The sequence below is a fragment of the Eschrichtius robustus genome, chromosome 2 (assembly GCF_028021215.1).
Source record: "Eschrichtius robustus isolate mEscRob2 chromosome 2, mEscRob2.pri, whole genome shotgun sequence".
In the NCBI taxonomy this organism is placed as follows: Eukaryota; Metazoa; Chordata; class Mammalia; order Artiodactyla; family Eschrichtiidae; genus Eschrichtius; species Eschrichtius robustus.
Window position 1 is genome coordinate 139,188,848 of NC_090825.1, and position 15,803 is coordinate 139,204,650.

Genomic DNA, 15,803 nt, shown 5'->3' on the forward strand with positions numbered 1-15,803 from the left:
GCAGGGGACACGGGTTCGAGCCCTGGTCCGCAAAGATCCCACATGCCGCGGAGCAACTAAGCCCGTGAGCCACAACTACTGAGCCTGCGCTGTAGAGCCTGTGAGCCACAACTACTGAGCCCGCGTGCCTAGAGCCCATGCTCCACAACAAGAGAAGCCACCGCAATGAGAAGCCCGCGCACCGCAGTGAAGAGTAGCCCCCGCTCATCGCAACTAGAGAAAGCCCTCACGCAGCAACAAAGACCCAACACAGCCAAAAATAAATAAATATTTTTTTTAATTGATAGATTTACAAGGAGAAATAGAAAAATCTGTAATTATAGTCAGAGATATCAATAGCCTCCCTCATTAAATTGTAGAACAAATAAATAGAAAATGAGAAAGAACATAGATTTAAAAAATACTCTGAACCAACTTGATCAAATTGACATTTATAGACATCACCTAACACCAGCAGAATACTTTTTAAGTGAGCACACAAGATTTGCCAAGATTGGTTATACACTGGGCCATGAAAACCATCTCAATAAATTTAAATGGATTCCAGTCAAACCAAGTATGTTCTCTGTCCACAATAGAATTGAATTAGAAATCAATAACAGAAGTCTCTGGAAAACCCATAAATGGTTGGAAATCAATTATCACACTTTTAAGTGAGCCACTGGTCAAAGAATAAATCAAAAGAGAAATTAGAAACTATTTTGAACAGAATGAAAGTGAAGACACAACATATCAAAACATGTGGAATGCTGCTAAAGCAGATTTAGCACAAAATTACTTCAGTGATGGCCTATATTTCAAAAAAAGAAAGGTTTCAAATCAATGACCTCAGCTTTTACCTTAGAAATAAGAAAGAAAAGAGCAACTTAAATCCAAAGTAAGTAGAGGAAAAGGAATACTAAAGGTCAGAGCAGAAATCAGTAAACTAGAAAACGGAAAAACAATAGAGAAAAATCAATGAAAATAATTCATTGAGAAAAGCCAATAAAATTGATAAACCTCTAGCTAGACTGATAGAGAATATAAAAATACATAAACTAGCAATATCAAGAATAAGAAAGGTGACATTATTACTTTTGTGTGTGATGGATATATTCACTATCTTGATTATGGTGACAACTTTATGGGTATGTATTATGTATATCAAACAAACATACCAAATTGTTCAAATTGTACACTTTAAATACATACAGTTTATTATGTCAGTTATACTTCAGTAGAGCTCTTAAAAAGTAGTTCATTCTGAAACTAAAATTTTAATATTGCGATTATCCTTGTGTCTTGGGCTACTGGTTTTAAATGGCTTTATTTCTGAAGAACTTTTTGGGGTCTTTGGGGATTTTTTTTTTTCAGATTGATTTTTTATTGACCTAAGACCTGTTCATTTGTGTGTGTGTGTGTGTGTGTGTGTTTAATTCTTTTTTTTTTAACATCTTTATTGGAGTATAATTGCTTTACAATGTTGTGTTAATTTCTGCTGTATAACAAAGTGAATCAGCACAGTGTATACATATATCCCCATATCCCCTTCCTCTTGCGTCTCCCTCCCACCCTCCCTATCCCACCACTCTAGGTGGTCACAAAGCACCGAGCTGATCTCCCTGTGCTATGCGGCTGCTTCCCACTAGCTATCTATTTACATTTGGTAGTGTATATATGTCAGTGCTACTCTCTCACTTTGTCCCAGCCCTCAAGTCCATTCTCTACATCTGCATCTTTATTCCTGTCCTGCCCCTAGGTTCATCAGAACCTTTTTTTTTTTTAGATTCCATATATATGTGTTAGCATAAGGTATTTGTTTTTCTCTTTCTGACTTACTTCACTCTGTATGACAGACTCTAGTAAGACCTGTTCATTTTTACATGCATTATTTTTAGTTAAGATTTGTTCAAAGGAAATTAGTTTTCATTCTTAGAAAATTTTGAGCTTTGTTTTGGGGGGAGGGTTTCAGAATGTGTTTGTTTTTTAATTATTAACAGAAGAAAATCCCTTAAGGGAAAAAAATATGCCCTTTTTGTAATGATTTCTAATGATGTCTTCCCTTTTGAGATTATGAGGAAAATGGGACAGTTGTTAGGAGGAATCTTTGGTACCACATGTATGATGGTTTCAGATTGAGAATGTCAAGTCCCAAACCTTTTTTTCTTGTCCCCACCTAACCCCTCTCATCCCCAGCATTATACAATCCTTCGAGTATGAAATGGTAAACAACCCCTTTATTTCATTATATAAAGTACTAAATTCCATTTATTAGCAGTTTTAATAGATATTTGGAACAGCTTCAAAATATATTCCCATATTTTTGCTAACACCACTCCAGAGTGCCTATAATTTCTGAGAAGCACCCAATCTTGAAAAGCCACATGTTGGAAAGTGTTCACGGTTAAGCCCTAATAAAGATTTACAAGTACTCAGCTCCTGAAGACTGGGCTTCTGAACATATAGGTCTTAACTAATCAAGTTGATCCCAATTTTCCTTCTACTGCAGATAATATTTTCCGGAGATGGCCACAATAATGTCTCCTAACCAACATGCTCTTCTTTGAAGTGACATTCTCTTCCATTGGGAGACACTGGTCTGTTTCCTCCCCACCCCATGAATTGGGAAGGCCCATTAACTATAGTGGAAGTGGCACTATGTAACTTCAGTAGCTAAGTCATCTATATTAGTTTCATATTGCTGCTGTAACAAATTGACCCCAAAATTAGTGGCTTAAAACATCACAAATTTATTATCTAAAAATTCTGGAGGTGAGAAGTCTAAAATGCATCTTATGGGGCTGAAATCAAGGTGTTGGCAGGGCTGCAATCAAGGTGTTGGCAGGGCTGCATTCTTTCTGGAGGCTCCCGGGACAAATCAGTTTCCTTGTCTTTCCCAGATTCTGGTGGTCACCTGCATTCCTTGATCCATAGCCCCTTCCTCCCTCTTCAAAGCGTATCACTCAAATCTCTGCTTCCACTGTCACATCTTTTCTGATTCTGACCCTCCTGCTTCCTTCTTATAGGGACTCTTTTGATTACACTGGACCCACATAGATAATCAAGTATAATCCCCCAATCTCAAAGTCTTTAATTTAGTAACATCTGCAAAGTCCCTTTTGCTATGTAAAGTAACCTATTAACAGGTTCCAGAGATTAGGATGTGGACATATGTGGTGGAGTCGTTAGCTTGTCTACCATATTCATCAAAGATGATATAGTGTCTCCCTGGTGTTCTTGGATACTCATTCTTGGAAGCCATTCACCTTCAGTTGATTCCCATCCTTGGAGTTAGCTGCCCCAGGTGTGGAGCAGCAATGAATGGCCTGGGCTGAACCCGACCCAAATTACAGATTTGTGGACAAAATAGATGTTGCCATTTAAGCCACAAGGTTTTAGAGTGAGTTGTTACCAGACTACCTTCTATTTAATTCCCTTTACTACTTATCTTAGACTCAATGTTCCATCACTCTACCCTCTATCTTTCCATTCTTTTTCCTCTCACCTTCCTATTAAAATTCATCACTTCACAAATTCAAATGTCTGTATCTTATGCTTTTGTACCCAGGCCGTCAAGCACTACTAAAGAAAATCGTCTAATTTCAGAGTTGGTGGCCATGGCAAGGTCCTGCTTTCCACCTTAACTAGGCTCTTAATGTCATCTAACATTATTGTTCCTTTTTCTTTCCCATTTTAAATTTTTCTCAAACCTCAGACTTTACCACCTCCCCTCAGCAGATGATAGCAACTTCTACTTCACAAAGAAAATTAAAATAACAATGGTGGAATTCCTAAAAATGTAGGTTATTCAACAAATGATTTTGAGATAACTGGCTTTCCACATGTTCGAAAGAAGTTGCATCTTTTACCTCACTCTTGAACCAAAAATAAACTCCAGATTTACATTAAAAAAAAAAAAACTATATACCTATATCCACTCTCTTTTAGATTCTTTTTTCATATAGGTCATCACAGTGTATTGAGAAGAGTTCCCTGTGCTATACAGTAGGTCCTTGTTAGTTATCTATTTGATATATAGTAGTGTGTATTTGTCAATCCCAGTCTCCCAATTTATCCCTCCTCACCCTGCTGCGATTCCCCCCCCACCGCAAACCATAAGTTTGTTTTCTACATCTGTGACTCTATTTCTGTTTTGCTGTACAGCAGAAACTAACAAAACATTGTAAGTCAACTATACTCTAATAAAAATTTTTTTAAATTAAAAAAACTAGAAAAATATTACAAGATAATGTGGGAGAATGTCTTTATAATTTCAAAATGGAGGGGCTTTCTAAAGAAGATTATGAAGCCAGAAAAGATAGCTGTGATTTCTTAAAAAGTAAAAGAATCGGGATGTAGAAAAATTCCATAATAAAATGACAAACACAAAGTCATACAACACAAATTTCCTCTGATTAGAGGCTTTTTTAAATCAATAAGTAAACCAGATCCATACAGATATAACTTAAAGGAAGAAATGCAAATGTTCTTTATTTTTGAGAAGATAATCTCAAAATTATGCAAAGTAAGATGAAATGTTAATCTGTCCATATCAGACTAACAATGATCAAAACTTTGATGATACACTAAGGTGAAGGTAGGAGAAAATGGCATATCATACAACTTAATCATAAAAATCATCTTTTTTTAAAATTAATTTATTCGTTTATTTTCGGCTGTGTTGGGTCTTTGTTGCTTCGCGTGGGCTTTCTCTAGTTGTGGTGAGTGGGGGCTACTCTTCGTTGCGGTGCGCGAGCTTCTCATTGCAGTGGCTTCTCTTGTTGTGGAGCATGGGCGCTAGGCTCAAGGGCTTCAGTAGTTGTGGCACACGGGCTCAGTAGTTGTGGCTCACAGGCTTTAGAGCGCAGGCTCAGTAGTTGTGGTGCACAGGCTTAGTTGCTTCATGGCATGTGGGATCTTCCCGGACCAGGGCTCGAACCCATGTCCCCTGCATTGGCAGGTAGATTCTTAACCACTGCGCCACCAAGGAAGCCCCCATAAAAATCATCTTGACAGTATCTGTTAAAGTCAAAAATCATGTGCTCTTTGGTCCAGAAATTCCTCTTCTAGGACTTAATCTTTCAGATATCCATACAAATATGGATAGAATTCAGTATAAGAATATTCTCTACAAAATTGTTTGGTAGCAAAAGACAATGTAGTCCTTGATTAACTAAGTGCCTGATTAAGTACGTGCTTGATTAGCTAAGTACTTAGTGATCTAGCCAGGAGTCTCTAACCTCGTCCAGGTCAGGTCAGGAGGTGAGTGCTAAGATAGAACCTCAAGAATTAGTAGGAGTGGGCTTCCCTGGTGGCGCAGTGGTTGAGAATCTGCCTGCTAATGCAGGGGACACGGGTTCGAGCCCTGGTCTGGGAAAATCCCACGTGCCGCGGAGCAACTAGGCCCATGAGCCACAACTACTGAGCCTGCGCGTCTGGAGCCTGTGCTCCGCAACAAGCGAGGCCGCAATAGTGAGAGGCCCGCGCACCGCGATGAAGAGTTGCCCCCACTTGCCGCAACTAGAGAAAGCCCTCGCACAGAAACGAAGACCCAACACAGCCAAAAATAAATAAGTAAATAAATAAGTAAATAAATTAAAAAAAAAAAAAGAATTAGTAGGAGTGAGTCAGATGAAGGGGCCTGGGGGTATGAGGACTCAGTGCAAATGTAAATAACATGAAATGGGAAGGTAGGAGAGTTTGGCATATTTGAGAAACTGAACATTCAGTATCACCAGCAGAAAAGTGGTGAGGAGTTAAACTGCAAGGGTAAGTAGATCTGATTGTGTGAATCATAAAGAGCAAAACATGCAATAAGAGTTTGATCTTTAACCTGTGGACAATGGTGAGCCATTAAAGGGTATTAGAGCAGCAACAGGAACGTGTTTCAGAACATCACTCTGTCTGCTGAGTAGGAAATTAATTGAATGGGAATAAACCTGAAGTCAGACTATTCATCCAATACTATTTATGAATACCTCGTATATAGTTAGACACTGTCTAGTTGCTTTAAAAAAAAAAAGACAGTACTCCACTTAAGGGTAAAATATGGCCCCTGGCCTGAGGAAGAATTCAAGGCTTTCTGGCTTGGGCAGTTGGAGGAAAGACCACACTATTCCTTGAGATAAAGAACTTGGGTGAAAAAAAGCACATTTGCAGAGACAAGTTGACACTTTCGGTTTGATACACACTGAATTTGAGGAAGTGGAGATGTCAGGTAGAATCTTGCATACATACGTCCTCAGGAGAAGGCTCTGAGCTAGAGACACACATCTAGAAATGATGAGTGTGCAGATGGTAATTGATTTTTAGGATCAGTGAGATCTGCCAGAATGTTAGAGTCATTTAGCAGCTATCAAGATTTTTTAAATAACCACTGTGCTAGAGGCTATAAAAGAACCAAGACAATTCCTATCTTCAGAGTTTACAGTATAGTGAGAAAGACAATCAGTCATCCTTATAAATGTAACATTACAAACTCATTTAACTACTCTGAAGAAAAAGGAGCGCAGCTTTAATAGTGTTATGGGGATGAAGGTACAGATGATAATAAATGACCAGCAAGGGTTTACACCAACTACATGAGTGAGTGGCCAATGAGGTTAGCTTTCCATAAAGTTGCTAATAATAATAGTAGTAGTAGTAGTAGTAGTAGTAGTAGTAGTAGTAGTAGTAGTAGTAGTAGTAGTTAGTAGTAGTAGTAGTAGTAGCAGCAGCAGCAGTAGTAGTAGTAGTAGTAATAGTCCTGGCTTTCTGCAAAAGAAGAGGATATCTAGGGGGAGATTTTAAATCTTTCAGAATTCAGCTCTGGTATAAGTGGACTGCATTCCTGAGAGAGTGCCAGGCTAGAGTGTATTGAAGGTGTGGGTGAGGTCTCTTTGGGAGGAAGGAGCTAAACTTCAGTCTGTTTATTAAGCCTCCAAGCTTTTGCCTCAAGGTTTTTGCCATGCTGCCTGCCAAGGAACATGCAGGACCTGGCCTGTGTGTGTTGGGCTGACAGTTAAAAATCCAAGTGATGAGAAGCTTGGGACATGTCTAGTTCCACTCAGGCCCTATGTCTCCATAATAGCCCTTAACCGTGAATACCCGTCCATGCTCCACACTACTGACAAGAGGGGATTGTCTTCAGTCTGGGCTGCCCTGCCACCTTCCCCACTATCCCTGGAATCCTTCTACCACATCCTCTCTTCTTGCTGCTATTCATGACTTCTACATGAACACTGCATTATACAGGGTGGGGCCCAGGAGGGTGGAGGCAGTGTGAAAGATAAGGACCCAGAGTCTGAAGACATTGAGACATCTACTCTCATTACAAAGGTTTTAGTTAGGACTCCAAGTCTAGCTCATTCAATAGTTCTTTAACATAGAAGTCATCTGAACCTCAATCACAAATCAAATTTTGTCGACTAGATTTTCTGGAGACTGTTACAACAGAGAGGGTGGCTTCAATACCTTCTATCTCCATCTCAGTCACAGTAACGTTTATCCATTCTCCTTGAGCCAGAATTGATTGATCCTCTCCCTCCCCCATTCACTTCACAATCCCTGTTAGCTCTAGATTCAAGAGAATAACAACAGCAGAAAAAATATTTGCTGTTTCTGTGTACTTTCACTTGAATCATCCTAATTCTCCTCCTGGCTCTACGGATGCTTGCCATCTGGGTAGGAAAAATAAAGGAAGTGCAGTAAGAAATGTAAAAACCATGAAGGTTAGTATTTCAAGATCTAATCCCACCATGCTACACTTCAAAGTTCACGTTGAGAGAAATGACCAAAGGAAGAGAAATAAATGTAAAATTTGTGAAAGCCAATAAATGTTTATTGACATGCCTAAGCTAGAGATACTTGAAGCCACCTCTGAAAAAGGTACATCGTATGGCTCTTTCTCCTTTGTTAGTTCTCATTTACTCTAACCCACTGTAGTTTGGTTTCTGTCCCCAGTCCTCTGTGAAGTCTCCTGCTAATTTCTCCAGTGAATTCTATCTTGCCAAATCCAATGGACACTTCTCTAGTTCCATCTTACTCTAATTCACAACTTCCTCTTTCTTGAAAGCTCCCATTTCTAGACCGCTGAGGCCATTTCCTTGGTTTTCCTTTCACCTGTTTCTTTCCTCACTCCTTTGCTGGACCATCCTGCACTAGACTTGTAACTGTTGGGGTGAGTAAGGGATTAACCTTTTCTTCTTTATCCACACTCTCTTCCTACATGAGCTCACTGAATTTCATGAATTCAAACACCATCTTTACCACTTTGCCGCATCCGATGTAATAATTGATTTAGATGAGGAACATCATTGGAGGCAATTAGGTGAAAGTTGTTAGGTTTCAGGATATTTACAGATTCCAAAGTAGGACCCCAAAGATTACGTACTATTACAAAGGGTAAAAAAAAGTACCACTCTAACAAATGGGAAAACATATAATCACTAATATTGAGATGACCTTTTGTCATCTAATGTGATACAACATGGAATACACAGCATCGTCAATCTAATCAAGTCTCAAAAAAAATTCACTTTACAGAAAACACAAAGCTTAGTGGAATATTAAATGACTCCCTGAAGAAAATAATCAGATAATTGGTATCATCATTGGTATCTTCAAAAAGCCAAAGCGACGGAAAAAAAAGTAGGAATGTCTGCACAAAAACCTGGACACATATGTTTATAGCAGCTTTATTCATAACTGTCCAAACATGGAAGCAACCAAGATATCCTTCTGTAGGTGAATGGATTAAATAAACTGTGGTACATCCAGACCTCCAGACAATGGAAGCTCATTCAGCACTAAAAATTACTAGCTGTCAAACCATGAGGAGACATAGAGCAGGAACCTTTTTTTTTTTAAATTAATTAATTAATTTATTTTTGGCTGACTTGAGTCTTTGTTGCTGCACACAGGCTTTCTCGAGTTGCGGCGAGCGGGGGCTACTCTTTGTTGCGATGCATGGGCTTCTCATTGCAGTGGCTTCTCTTTGTTGCGGAGCACAGGCTCTAGGCGCGTGGGCTTCAGTAGTTGTGGCATGCGGGCTCAGTAGTTGTGGCACACGGGCTTAGTTGCTCCGCGGCATGTGGGATCTTCCCAGACCAGGGCTCAAACCCGTGTCCCCTGCATTGGCAGGCGGGTTCTTAACCACTGCGCCACCAGAGAAGTCCTAGAGGAGGAATCTTAGATGCATATTTCTAAGTGAAAGAAGCCAATCTGCAAAGACTACGCACTGTATGATTCCAAATATATAACATTCTGGAAAGGGCAAAACTATGGAGGCAGTAAAAAGATCAGTGGTTGCCAGGGGGTGAAGGGTGGGGTGGAATAAATAGGCAGAACACAGGATTTTTAGGGCAGTGAAAATACTCTGTATGATACCACAGTGATAGATACATGTCATTATACACTTGTCTAAACCCATAGACTGTACAACAGCACAAGTGATCCATAATGTAAACTATGGGCTTTGGGTGATTATGATTTGTCAGCGTAGATTCATCGGCTGTGACAAATGTGCCACTCCGAAGGGGGATGTTGATAATGGGGATGCTGTGCATGTGTGAGGGCAGTGGGTATTTGGGAAACCTCTGTAACTTCCCCTCAGTTTTACTATGAACCTAAAACTGCTCTTAAAAAAAAAAAATAGGGCTTCCCTGGTGGCGTAGTGGTTGAGAATATGCCTGCTAATGCAGGAGACACGGGTTCGAGCCCTGGTATGGGAAGATCCCACATGCCGCGGAGCAACTGGGCCCGTGAGCCACAATTACTGAGCCTGCGCGTCTGGAGCCTGTGCTCCGCAACAAGAGAGGCCGCGATAGTGAGAGGCCCGCGCACCGCGATGAAGAGTGGCCCCCACTTGCCGTAACTGGAGAAAGCCCTCGCACAGAAACGAAGACCCAACACAGCCAAAAATAAATAAATAAATAAATAAATAAATAAATAAATAAATAAATAAAATTTAAAAAATAAAGGTTTAAGTCTTTTAAAAAAGTAGAAGTGTTGATTTAGATGAAAATAAAACTAATAAGACATAATAACCAAACAAAATTTGGGTAGAAAGTATAATGGTATCCATTAAGCTATTCTTTAAACTTTTCTGTAAGTTTGAAAATTTTTATAATAAAAAGTTTTAAAGGGGACTTCCCTGGTGGTCCAGTGGTTAAGAATCTGCCTTCCAATGCAGGGGACGCAGGTTCGATCCTTGGTCAGGGAAATAAGATCCCACATGCCACGGGGCAACTAAGCCTGTGTGCCACAACTAGAGAGAGGCCTGCGTGCCACAACTAGAGAAGAGCCTGTGCACCACAGCAAAGACCCGATGCAGCCAAAAATAAATAAATAAATATTAAAAAAAAAAAAGTTTAAAAAATTTCCCCACATTAGCTAAAAAGTGATAACATATAATTTTAGCTCAGGCCTCTCCTCAAAGTCCTGACTCATGTATCCCTCGTTCCTTATCACCCTCAGCTGATGGCATTACCACATACTTTGCTGAAAATTGAAGAATTCAGACAGCGACTTCCTCATCCCTCCTCTATTAAATTTTCCAACATAAATACATATGTACTCATATCCCCTGCCTTTACTCCTTACAAGGTGCAACACCTTGTATTGTTCTTCAAATACAGTAATTCCAAGGGGAGGATTATACTTCTCACCTCTATTGATGTTAGGCTGGGCCATGGAACTCGCAGTGTACCTCCCTTTAGGAGAATTATACATCCCTGCCCTGGTAAATGTGAGTTGGTCAATGGCCCTATTTCTAAAAGAGATCCCATTCTGAGGTGTTGCGGCTTAGGACTTCAACATATCAATCCATAACACCTCCCATTGGTTAACGGATCATGCCCACTATCATATAAACATGATCTAATATTGGACCTGCTAAAACAAAACAAAACCTAAAAGCAAAACTTACAGTTCTCCTGGGATCTTCTATCACTCTCCAGCTACCATGCCTTTACTTAACCCCTTCACAGGAAAAGTACTTGGAAGAATTTTCTACAGTATTGGCATCCATGCCTTTATTTTCCATTCTCTCTCCTCACCCTTCAGTTGAACTTCTGTACCTTCACTCCACCAACCTGACAATTCCAATGGTCACTTCAGAGAATTTGGCAATGGTCACTGAATGGTGGTGATGGCTGCACAGCTCTGTGAATCTACTGAAAACCATTAAATTGTACAATTTAGAAGGCTGAATTTTATGGTATGTGAATTATATATAAATAAAGCTATTTTTAAAAAAATCCTTAAGCAGAGTGCCATCTTAAGTTGCCTAGAAATATGTTACCTCCTAGAATGCAAATTTTCTTGCCTGTACAACATAAAAATAGTCTGACACAAACAAAGCCTAGTTTTGGTTGGTGTTTTCATCTTCAACAATAAATATTTTGAATATTTGTTCTTTAAATATACATACTTCAATTTCGCTATTAGCAATCATCAACAGAAATAGACTCTCTCTACTCTTTTTCTACTATTCTGCCTTTTCCTATAGTGATTTATTTTCACAGTTAAGATGTGCTGTCTCTTCAATCACTGGTGCTTAGAAGAGCAAACAAGTTATCTCTAGCAACAGAATAATGACAAACACATACCTTATTAATTTGGATTGTTTAGAATAAAGTCTATTTTGGGGGAAAAACAATCAAAAAAGTATTCATGTACTTACACAATTGAGAATTTAGTAAGAATGAAATAAGTTCACCAATAAATTCTGCTTTTGATATTGATTTTAATCCATTCATTTACTCATTGATTCATATATTCAAAAAATATTTACAAAATATCCATTCTGCGCCAGGTGCTGAGTCTGGAGCTGATACACAGAGGTGAAAAACTTAAGTTTATAGTTGAGTGGAAGGAGACAGACATGAAGTAAATGATGGTAATCACACATAAAAAAACGCTAAAAAAATAAAGGTATAAAATGCTGTGAGAAAGGAAAACATGGAGGCCTAATTAAGATTGTGTGTGTGTGTCTGTGTGTCTACGTATGTCTGTCTGTATGTCTATTTGAGGAGAGAGGCTGACAGTGTGAGTGGAGTCAAAGGTGGGACAAAGATCATGTATGCTCATGTAGACCGGAAGTTATCGACAGGTTGTAAGAAAGTAGGAAAACAATCTGATCTATGCCTTAAAAAGGTTATTCAGTGGGTGGTGGTGTAGTGCAATGTGCAGAGACGCCAAGAATAAAAACCAAAGTTATCACAGTGGCCTAAATGGCCCTAACAGATCTCCATCCCCACATGCCCACCCCTCCCCTCTCTGGCTTCACCTCCTACCTCCCACTTCCCTATTTTATTCTTTTCAGCCGCACTAGACTTCTTGCAGATGCTTGAGCCCATCAGGCTGCCTAGGCACGTGTTCTGTGCACTTGGTGTTTCCTCTGCCTGGAATGTTCTTTTATTAGATATTCTTGGAGTTACAGAATGGAGGAACCTCTTTTACCTGGCTTTCTGGGGTAACTGTAAAGCAGAGTCCTGGATGGTTGACCTGTAGGAGTGGGAAGTAAAACTTCTTAAAGTGAAGCCACTGAGATCTTGGATTTAATGTGTTAACTTAGTGTAAACTAGCCTATCTTGACTAGTAAATACAACAGTTAACATAACGGACAAAAATTATTAATTAAAAAAATCTTTAAAGATTTTTCAACCTGTTAGAGAACTTAAAATAGTGTCAATTTCATTTTGTTGACTAATGGTGAGGTTGAGTATTTTGTCACGTGTTTTGGCCATTCAAATTTTGTCATCTTGAATTGCTTTTTTAAAAAACATATATTCAAGTATAATTGATTTACAATGTTCTGTTAATTTCTGCTCTACAGCAAAGTGATTCAGTTAAACATATATACATTCTTTCTCATATTCTTTTCTATTATGGTTTATCACAGGATAGTGAATATAGTTCCCTGTGCTATACAGCAGGACCTTGTTGTTTACCTATCCTATATACAATAGTTTGCATCTACTAACCCCAAACTCCCAACTGAATTGCTTTTTAATATCAATATTCAATTTCTTGTTTATTTATTTATGGCTGCATTGGGTTTTCATTGCTGCACGCAGGCTTTCTCTAGTTGTGGCGAGCGGGGGCTACTCTTCGTTGCAGTGCGCGGGCTTCTCATTGCGGTGGCTTCTCTTGTTGCGGAGCTGGGGCTCTAGGCACGCGGGCTTCAAGTAGTTCTGGCTCATGGGCTCTAGAGCACAGGCTCAGTAGTTGTGGCACACGGGCTTAGCTGTTCTGCGGCATGTGGGATCTTCCCAGACCAGGGCTCAAACTCGTGTCCCCTGCATTGGCAGGCGGTTTCTTAACCACTGTGCCACCAGGGAAGTCCAATATTCAATTTCTGTTTATTGGCTTTTTCCCTATTGATTTTCAAAATTTCCTTACGTAGCATGGCAATTAGCTCTTTGTCTCTCATGCATCACGTATATTTTCTCCCAGTTTGTCTTTTGATTATGTTAATTATCATTATTGTTGTTGTTATGCAGATATTTACAAAAATCTATGTAGTCTATTTTCTTGATATTTTCACTTTTGGTTTCTGAATTGCATGATATGCTTATAAAAGACTTCCTCACTCTAAGATTATTCTACACATTTTCCTCTAGTACTTTTGTTCCATATTTTGGTTAAACTTTTTAAATCTGTCAAGAACTTATTTTAGTATAAGAGAAGTAGGAATCCAGCCTTATTTTTTTTTAATTAATATTTATTTATTTATTTGTTTGGTTGCATTGGGTCTTAGCTGCGCCATGCAAACTCTTAGCTGCGGCATGCATGTAGGCTCTAGCTCCTGGACCAGGGATCGAACCTGGGCCCCCTGTGTTGGGAGCTCAAGAGTCCTATCCACTGCACCACCTGGGAAGTCCCCCGGCCTTATTGTTTTTAATGATTCATTTTTAATCTATTATCTTTATCCCCTAATAAATTCCCATATGCATATTTGAGTCTAGCTGAATTAATTAGTGTAATAGTATCTTTCACATAAACCTGGGAGGTTAAGAGGAAGAGCAGGTTTGGGGGCAAGATGAGGAATTAATATTAAATTTACTTTCAGTTTCTTGTATCTGTGAGTTTGATATGTCAGTGGAATATCAGGTATAAATGCCTTTTAGGCATCTAGAATATGGAAACTATGGTTTGGGAGAGAGTACTGGTCAAAGCCATTAGTGTGGGCGTCAGTCACAGAAATGGGAACAGCTGGGATGGGGGAAGCAGAGGGTAATTTACACAGGGACACAGGAGTTTGTAAAAAGGAAGAAACAGAACTCTTTGTTCTTGTCCTTTGGTATCACGATAACTTAGAGATGGATTTCTCAAACTTGAAATATGTATGCGTACCATGTCAAGGAAAAAATTTTTGATTTTTAAAATCCTAATGAGTTTAGAAATTTAAAAACTGTCCATTTATTTCATCACTTGGTTCCAATGCAATGGTTAACACTACCTCAAACTAGTATCCTGGAAGTTGTTGCCTGTGTCTAAGGTTGTGACCCAAATGATCCAAAATATGACTGTGTTATTGTTTTTAAATTGAGGTATAAATTACAAACAGCAATACAGACAGTGAGATAAACAGATCTTAATTGATATAGTTCGATGAGTTCTGATAAACATATATAGTCATGTTACCCACACCCCTATCAGGATATAAAACATCTCCATAACCTCAGAAAGTTCATTTATGGCTGCAACAGTCATTCCCTACCTTTCCCTAAGGCAAGATAATTTCTTTCACCATAGATTCGTTTCACCTGTTTTAGAATTTCACATAAATCAAATTATACTGTTTTGTGTCTGGTTTCCCACATAGTATAATGATTTTGAGATTCCTTTGTCAACAAAAATTCATTTAACAATCAACTTAAGGAATAAAAGGGAATTTTATTTGAGCCAAACTGAGGATTATAACCTGGGAGACAGATTCTCATAAAGCTCTGAGAACTGTTCCTCCAGTTAGAAGTTGAAAGCACAGTCATATACATTTTTGAGACAAAAGCTCGTACATCAAATGACATACTAATGTTTACATAAAGTTCACCAAAGGTATGTAGTCCAGGTAAGCACATACAAAGCGAGCAGTAAGTCACTAGACCCCTTACAGAGCTGGGAGGGAACTTTATTCTTTTAAGAAGTCACATTGCTAGCATCAAAAGAAAGGAAAAAAATATTGATCTTTACAGTTGAGCAGGCACTGCCATCTTTGATGAGCTCTGGTTAATGTGTAATGCAGATGCACAGTGCATATTAGGGAGGGAGGGAGGAGGCCAAAGTGGACACACAGAGAGAATTTTATGTTTAATTTTTCTTGTCTTGCCTTAAAATATAAAATTTTATTTCATTACATTCATACAGTTCATTACTTCGCATAGCTGAGTAATATTCCATGGTATGGTTCTACCACAATTTGTCTATCCATTCATCTATTGATGGATGTTTGGGTTGTTTCCAGTTTTAGGTTATTTTGGGTTTTTTGTTTTGTTTTCTTGTGGCCATGTGCAGTATCTTAGTTCCCCAACCAGGGACTGAACCTGTGCCCCCTGCAGGGGAAGGGCGTAGTCCTAACCACTGGACGGCCAGGGAATTCCCTAAGTTATTTTGAATTAATCTGCTGTGAATATTCTTGTACAAGACTTAGTGAATATATGCTTTCATTTCTCTTGGGTAAGCACCTAGAAGTGGAATTTTGGGTCATGGGGTAGGTGTATATTTGACTTTATAATAAACTGCCAAACAGCTTTCTAAAGTGAAACTAACAATGACTCCCACTAACAATGAATGGCATTCTAATTGCTTAAAATGCTTGTTAGCATATAATGTTATCAGTC